This window comes from Macrotis lagotis, chromosome X, assembly GCF_037893015.1.
Source record: "Macrotis lagotis isolate mMagLag1 chromosome X, bilby.v1.9.chrom.fasta, whole genome shotgun sequence".
NCBI lineage: Eukaryota > Metazoa > Chordata > Mammalia > Peramelemorphia > Peramelidae > Macrotis > Macrotis lagotis.
Genome location: NC_133666.1, coordinates 111459903 through 111469268, shown reverse-complemented (window position 1 = coordinate 111469268; position 9366 = coordinate 111459903). Strand labels below are relative to the sequence as shown.

At 35.1% G+C, this 9366-nt stretch overlaps 1 pseudogene; it reads right to left on the bottom strand.

The window, feature by feature from the left end:
• Positions 1-5764: 5764 nt before the first annotated feature.
• LOC141498798 (lariat debranching enzyme-like) lies at positions 5765-8944 on the bottom strand (annotated as a pseudogene).
• Positions 8945-9366: the final 422 nt, after the last annotated feature.

Genomic DNA, 9366 nt, shown 5'->3' with positions numbered 1-9366 from the left:
GACTCTAATAACTCTCAATAATTGTAACTCTAGTAGAGAGAATGGCCAGAAGAGATGGATACTCAAGACCTTTCTGTGACTCAGATAGAATGATTTAAAAACAATTCACCCTTAAAAGGGGGTTCATTAAAGAGATGGGAGGATGGAGGAGACTGAATGTGGTAAATCTCATTACATTAAGTACAAAGGACTTATTGCAACAGAGGGAAAGAAGGGAGGAGGTGAGAACTGCCTCATCAGATTGGCTTAAAATTAACATACACATGCTCAGTTAAGTTAAGAAACTTATTTTACCTTTAAAGCATTAAAATGTGGCAAGGGGAAGGGGGAGGAAAGCGGGAATCAACAGAAGAAAGAGAAGAAATAAGGAGCAAAGGGAAAGGGGAAAAAGGGAAGGGGGTTAGTTATAGGAGGGTAAACACACTGAAGGTGGTGGTATTCAGAAAAAAACATTAGGGAATATGAATAAAGGGGAAAAGGGAGGAAATGCAAACAGAGGGAAGATAACATGGAAGGCAATAAAGAGTTAGTGACTATAACTTTGAATGTGAATGGGATGAACTCTCCCTTAAAACATAAGCAACTAGAAGAGTAGATTAAAAACCAGAATCCTACAATAAGCTGCTTCCAAGAAACTCACCTGAAGCAGAGAGATACATATAGATTAAAGGTATAAAAGTATACTTCAGCTGAAGTGAATAAAGCAGGGTAGCAATCCTTACCTCAGACAAAGCAGCTGCAAAAAATAGATAGCATTAAAAGAGATAAGGAAGGAAACTTTATCCTCCTAAAAGGTACCATAGGCAATAAATAATTTCAATACTAAATATGTATGCACCCAATCGTATAGCATCCAAATTCTTAGAGGAGAAGTTACAGGAGTTACAGGAAGATATAGACAGCAAAACTCTACTGGTGGGAGACCTCAACCTCCCACTCTCAGATATAGATAAATCTAAGCAATAAGGAAGTTAAGGAGGTAAATATATTGTAAGAAAATCTGGATATGATAGAATAATGGAGGAAATTGAATGGGGATAGAAAGGAATATACTTTCTTTTCTGCAGTACTGGCACTTACACAAAAATCAACCAGGGACTAGGGCATAAAAACCTAATAATCAAATGCAGAAAGGCAGAAATAGTGAATACATATGTCTCATATCATAATGCAATAAAAATCTTATGCAATATTGGGCCAGGGAGATATAGACCCAAAACTAGTTGGAATCTAAATAACCTCATTTTAAAGAATGAGTGGATCAAACAACAAATTCTAGAACAATTAATTATTTCGTCCTAGATAATTGTAATAATGAAACAACATAGCAAAACCTGTGAGATACACTCAAGGTGGCTGTCAGGTGATATATTTTAAATACTTACATGAATAAACTAGAGAAAGAGGAAATCAATGAATTAAATATGCAACTAAAAAATTAGAGAAAGAACAAATTAAAAACCCCCAGTTAAATACAAATTAAAAATTCTAAAAATTAAAGGATAAATTAATAAAATCTAAAGCAAGAAAACTATTGAAATAATAAATGAAACTAAGAGCTGGTTTGATAAAAAAAATAAAATTGATAAACCTCTGATCAATTTGATTAAAAAAAAGAAAGAAGAAAACAAAATTGCTAGTATCATAAACAAAAAAGGTGAACTCACCACCAATGAGAAGGAAATTAAAGTAATAATTGAAAATTATTTTGCCCAACTCTATGCCAATAAATTTGATAATCTAAATGAAATGGAGGAATATTTACAAAACTATAAGTTGCCTAGGTTGAATGAAAAGGAAATTAAATACCTGAATAGCCCTGTCTCAGAAAAAGAAATCCAACAAGCAATTATTGAACTCCATAAGAAAAAAAATCTCCAGGGTCAGATGGATTAACAAGTGAACTCTATCAAACAGTTAAGGAACAACTGATTCCAATTCTATATAAACTATTTGGAAAAATAGGTGAAGATGGAACTCTGCCTAACTCTTTCTATGATACCAATATGGTGCTGATACCTAAACTGGGAAGAGTTAAAACAGAGAAAGAAAATTATAGACTTATCGCCCTGATGAATGTAGATTCAAAAAAAAATAAAATCTTAGCAAAATGACTACAACAAGTTATCACTAGGATAATACATTATGACCAAGTAGGATTTATCCCAGGAATGCAGGGGTAGTTCAATATTAGGAAAAATGTCAGTATAATTAATTATATCAATAACAAACCTATCAGAAATCATGTAATTATATCAATAGTTGCTGAAAAGGCTTTTTGACAAAATATATCACCCATTCCTACTAAAAACACTAGAGAGCTTAAGAATAATAAACAATATCTATTTGGAACCACCAACAAGCATTATATGCAATGGGGATAGGCTTGAGGCTTTCCCAATAGGATCAAGAGTGAAACAAGGATGCCCACTATCACCACTACTATTCATTATATATTAGAAATGTTAACTTCAGCAATAAGAGAAGAAAAAGAAATTGAAGGAATTAGAACAGGGAAAGAAGAGACAAAAACTCTCATTCTTTGCAGATGACATGATGGTATACCTAGAGAATTCCAAAAAATCAACTAAAAATACTACTAGAAAAAATTTACAACTGTAGCAATGTTGCAGGATATAAAATAAACTCTCATAAATCCTCAACATTTCTATATCATTAGCAAGATGCAGCAGAAAGAGTTAGAAAGAGAAATCCCATTCAAAGTAACCTCAGACAATATACAATACCTGGGAGTTAACCTGTCAAGGCAGACTCAGAAACTTTTTGAAAACAATTACAAAACACTTCTCACACAAATAAAAACAGACTTAAATAACTGGACAAATATCAACTGTTCATGGATAGGCCAAGCAATTATAATAATATGACAATTCTACCAAAATTAAACTACTTGTTTAGTGCCCTACCAATCAAAATTCCAAAAAATTACTTGAATGTGTTAGAAAAAATTTTAAGTAAATACATATGGAGAAATAAAAAGTTGAGAAACTCCAGGGATTTAATGGAAAAAGTGTAAAAGAAGATGACTTAGTCTTACCAGATTTAAAATTATATTATAAAGCATCAATCATCAAAACTGCCTGGTATTGGCTAAGAAATAGAGTGGTGGATCAGTGAAATATACTAGGCACAGTAGCAGGAAATCATTATAGTAATCTGCTATTTGAAAAACCCAAGGAGTCCATCTATTAGGATAAGAACTCTCTCCTCAATAAAAACTGTTGCGAAAATTGGAAGAAAGTATGGAAGAAACTTGGATTACACCAACACATCACACCCTATACCAAGATAAGATCCAAATGGATACAGGATTTAGACATAAAAAACAATATTAGAAGCAAACTAGAAGGTCAAGGAGTAGTTTACCTATCAGATCTATGGAAAGGGAAGCAATTTATGACCAAGGAAAAGATGGAGAATATCATTAAAAGCAAACTAGATAATTTTGATTACATTAAATTAAAAAGCTTTTGCATACACAAAAAGACTGTCACGAAGATCAAAATAAATGTAGTATATTGGGAAACAATTTTTTACAAATATTGTTTCTGACAAAGGACTCATCTCTAAAATATATAGAGAACTGAGTCAAATTTTTAAAAAAAGACAAGCCATTAGACAAATAGTCAAAGGATATGCAAAAGCAATTTACACTATTCTCATTTTTTTTAGGTTTTTGCAAGGCAAATGGGGTTAAGTAGCTTGCCCAAGGCTACACAGCTAGGTAATTATTAAATGTCTGAGACAAGATTTGAACCCAGGTACTCCTGACTCCAGGGCCAGTGCTTTATCCACTGTGCCACCTAGCCACCCCCCAAAAAGCAATTTACAGATGAGGAAATCAAAGCAATTCATAATAATATGAAAAAATTGCTCTAAATCACTAATTATTAGAGAAATGCAAATTCAAACATCTCTGAGGTACCACCTCACTCCTCTCAGATTGACCAATATTACTAGAAAGGATAATGATCAATGTTGGAAGGGATGTGGGAAATCTGGGACATTAATACATTGTTGATGGAGCTGTGAACTCATCCAACTTTTCTGGAGAGCAATTTGGAATTATGCCCAACGGGGTATAAAAATGCACATACCCTTTGATCCAGCAATACCACTACTGGGACTATACACTGAAGAGATTATGAAAAAGGGTAAAAACATCACCTGTAAAGAAATGTTCATAACAGCTGCTTGTGGTGGCAAAGAAATGAAAACTGAGGGTAAAGTCCATCAATTGAGGAATGGCTTAACAAACCTTAGCATATGTATGTATTGGAACACTATTTTTCTATTAGAAACCAGGAGGGATGGGAATTCAGGGAAGCCTGGAGGGATTTACATGAACTGATGCTGAGTGAGATGAGCAGAACTACAACATTATACACCCTAACAGCAACATGCGAGTGATGATCAACCTTAATGGAGCTGCTGCTCATACCCACAGGGCAACAAGCAGGCAAAATTTTGCCATGTCTATGATGGAGAATGCCATCTGTATCCTGAGAAAGAACTGTGGAGTTTGAACAAAGAATAAGGACTATTACCTTTAATTTTAAAAAATGTTGTTTTATTATGTAATTCTGCATATCTCATACTATGTTTCTTGCTTAAGGATATGATTTTCCTCTCTCATCACATTCAACCAATTCTTACTATGGGAATGACATAAAGACTAGCAAACTGTCTTCTGTGGGGGATGGGGGAAGGAAAACTAGATTGGAGCAAAAATTGAAATATTCAAAATAAATAAAAATTCATTCGATTAAAAAAAGTCACTGGGGGCAGCTAGGTGGCACAGTGGATAGAGCATTGGTCCTGGAGTCAGAAGGACCTGGGTTCAAATCCGACACTGACTAGAAATTTCCAGGCAGAGTCATTATCGTGGCGCAAAGCTAAGAAACTCCTGGAGTTTTTCCTGAAACAACTTTATTTATTTATTTATTTATTTGTTTCTTTGTTTGTTTGTTTATTATGATTAATAAATGCTTTATTGACTGACTCCAGAAGAGGACAATGCTTGGCCCAGCACTGGGCAGGAGAGTGAGGACCCCATAGTGACAGCACAAAGGAGCATGTTACCCAGGCTGCAGGGAGAAACAGGGACCCCATAAGCAATGGACAGAGACACAAATGTTGATGAAATGCCATCCTCTAAAACAACATCGAGATCACACAAGTGCTAGCCTCATTTTGCAGGGGAGAGGAACATGGGATAAGAGATGGTCTACAAACAGTTCATAGTCACAAACAAGTAGTACTTCTAACTCGGGCCTCAATATCCTGACTGTAAATCCAGTGGGTTTTTTGGTATTACATCCTAAGTCCTGTGTCTGATAGGTTCACAGATTGCCCTAAAAATAATCTTCAAATTAACTTAATATTCTTCTTAAATCTTTCTCAACTCAAACAATAAGCTTATTTTTGCACAGCTCAAGTTTACTAAAGTTTAGTAAACTGAGCATGGCAAAAAATTTTGATTTGAGAAAGTGAATTTAATCTGGAATATTTAAGAAGTTAAAGACACACACACACACACACACACACACACAAAACACACCTCCCTCCCAGCATCATCCTCTCCCCCTTGAAGCAAATACTGAAATTGCTTGTATTGATTCCATTGATAAATTTGAGGTACACATAAGAAAATCCGATGTCATCTAACTACAAAGGGTAAATTGCTTGTACATGCTACAATTTATTCTGTATTAAAGTGTATGAAAAGTCTTTTCTATTGCTTTCACCCTACATTACTGTCATCTGCAGAATAGATAGCTTGATTTCTTTTCTTAATTTTCTTTTATAGTTGGTTTCCATTTCCAGCTTCATCACTTAGTCTTTTAAAGGATTTCTCATTGAAGTTTCTCTCCTTCTTCTTATTCCTGATTTTCACCAGATAGCTCCAGTTCATTTGTGGAATTCATTGTATCATCAGAAGATACTACCATGGAATCTGGTAAGATCCTAATGTCAGAGAAACTTGTTGAAAAATTAGGTGGGGAGGGAGTACTGACATCACCATGTAGACCTGTAATACTATCTTCACCCTCATCACCCTCATCAAGCATTATTTCATCTGGGTTAATAGAGGATGACAGGACAGACTTATCTGTATTATACTCACTTGGTTCTTCTCCTGATCCATTACTGTCTACTTCCTCATCATAATCTCCATGCAATGACCTTTCTTCTATCACCTGTTGAATTCTATTATTAATATCAATGAAGCCAAGCAGGGCACAAAATTCCATGGTCTGAGGACTGATCCTATGAACTAACTCCAGGTTTTTGTGGGGTTTGTTAGGATCATAACATACAGCTGTCACACTGAAGTTATATGGAACTTTGAAATCTTGGTTTATTTCTTCCAACACCTCTTTCATTGCATTTTCTGTTGCACTATAATCCCACTTTGCATGGAGGCCATTATTTTCAGGCATAGTCTGTAAGCCTTGGGACACATTTACAAGCCATTCAAAGTCATATTCCAAATAGTCTGGTGCATTTGAATCATGCTCTACTTCTTTTATCTGTAAAAAAAAAATCTCTGTGTGGCAGATATTTGTCTAAGGCTAAACACTTGGTTACTTTTGTTAGCTGTTCATCAGTGGCATGATGCTTCATGAAAGCTGCAAACTTCACATGAAGATGTGTGGAGAACCAATAAGTATGTCTCAAATGATGTAAAAGCTCTGAAGCAGCAGGGCTTCCTAAAGTATTGTTTTCTACTTCTTTTCAAAAGAAAGATTTTGTTTGAAGAAATTGCTTTTTATTGCCATAATGGTATATACTTTTTGGCCAGTCATATCAATAGGTTGTTTCAACCATTTTAATTTAAAGACTTTAATATTTCTCACATGGTATACACTTCTTACTGAGCTTTGATAATAAGGAGGGCACTCATAGTGTCCTTTTCAATAGTCATGAGATTTGAAGATAACAGAGATTCAAGCAATTCTCAGACCATGGAATTTAATCACTCCAGCATATCCTAGATAATATATATTTGGTGCCACCCAGCCACCATAAGGTAGTTCCTGCAGATGAGTAGAAGCTTCATGATTTCCCCCAATGAAGATTGTGGGAACAGGAGCTTTCTTCTCACCAGAGTAATACCTGAGGAGAAACAATTGCCCAATGTTCAGCCAAGGCTCTGTGGCTCGACAGCAGCAATGAGTCTCCCACCTTCCTCCAGTTCCAGTCACTCTCCTGAAACAACTTTAAATGAAACCTCTTACACAAACTGTAAAACAACAGAACCCACAAAAAGAGTGAAACAAATTTTTAACTCAAAATATTGTAGAGAAGCTTCAGTAAAGGTCTGTCTCACCTGGGTACAAAGGTAATATAGCCCAGTGTAGGCAGGAAAGCTAGAAAGCCAACAGGAGGCTCTTATTCAACAACAAATCTCAGCTCAAAGCTCAGCAAGTCAGTGTTGCAGCAGATCAGCAGTGAGGGTTCTAACCTCAACTCAGAAGACAAAGTTTGAGCCCTGGGAATGCTGGTGCAACAGATCCATATTGGGCTAGCCTAACACAGGGAACAAACCATTGCACAGGCAATTCAATAGAGAGGATGTGGCAAAATTGGAACACTAATGTACTGCTGGTGGAGTTATGAACTGATCCAACCATTCTGGAGAGCAATGTAGAACTATGGCCAAAGGGCAATGTGCATACCCTTTGAACCAGCAATACCACTACTAGGTCTATATCTCAAAGTGATCATAAAAAGCAAGAGAAGTTGCACATGTACAAAAAACTTTTATAGAGCTCCTTTTATGGTGGCAAAATATTGAAAACTGTATGCTCATCAATTGGGGAATGGCTGAACAAGTTAAGACATATTTTATGTGATGAAATATTATTGTTCTATAAGAAATTATGATTGGCAGGACTTTAGGAAAGCCCAGAAAGACTTGCATGAAGTGATGCTGAGTGAAGTGAGCAGAACCAAGAGAACATTGTACACATTAACAATGTGAGAAGATCAACTATGATAGCTGCAATTCCTCTAAGCAGTTCAGTGATCAAGGACAATCCTGAGAGAACTTTTACAGAAAATACCATCCACATCCAGAGATAAAAACTATGAAGTCTGAATGCTAAGCAAATGACTTTTCTTTCTTTATCACAGTTTCCCCGCTTAGTTCTAATTCCTCTTTCACAACATGACACTATAGAAATATGGTAGCATAATTAAACATGTACAACTTTTACCAGATTGTTCATCACCATGAGGAGGGGGGAGAAAGGGGAGGGTGGTAGAAAAATGTGGAACTTAATAACTTGCAAATGGATAAATGTTGAAAGCTATCTTTGCATATAATTGGAACAATAAAATCATAAAAATTTTTAAAAAGACAATGGCTTCTAGAATGTAAGATTAATGAGGTCAAATGTACACTGCAACCAATGATTTCAAAAAGACTTCATCCAACACATTTGTATGCTAAAATATATAATGGAAGTGGAATAAGAGATTAAAATAATACCATGAAATTTTGTTATTTCAATTCTATTCAGCAAATTTTATTGAATTGCATAATGTTTCCAGAAAACTGTTAATCCTATGAAATATACAAAAGAATTTCATAGGAGCATTTATTTTGAACTGGGTATTTATCTAATCCAATTCCTCAAATTTACATAGTCCCTACTCTTAAGTCTCTACTCCCAATGTCATTGGGAAGACAAATTATCCACATATGAAACAGTTAAATAATAGTACTAGACAAATGCCACAGTTAAAAAAATTCTTCTTGATGAATACAATTGGACTATAAGTAGAAGAGGCAGGAGGGTATCTCAAGCAGAGATAATAGAGCAAATGACAGAATTACATAAAATGACAAAAATAGAATTGAAAATGGTAGATTCAAGAGTCATTGAGGAGACATACCTGCATATGGAGGGTTCATGTTTGGGAGTAGTAGAAGTTAAGGCTAGTTACATGGATTGAGTCTAGACAGTGGAGAGTCCCAAAATGTCAGAGAAATCTTGAAATTTCTCCTGGTGGTAATAGAGACCAAAGAATGATTTTTGAGCAAAATAATAAAATAATAAAAATAAATAATAAAAATGCTACTTTAAAGGGACTCATTTGACAATTCAGGACAGATTGGAGGTTGAGAGAAGAGAAGAGACCAGAGTGAATCAGGTCATCTAGGTTGGTGTCATAATCCAGGAATGAGGGTGTGACCTTGAGAAAAGAAAAAATCGCTTTGAGACATTAAAAAAAATAGCAATATTTGAAGGCTATTGTCTATAGATAAATTAATCAAGGAGAAATTTGAGATTTCAAATCTGGATAACTGAGAGAAAGTTGGTATCATATAAACAG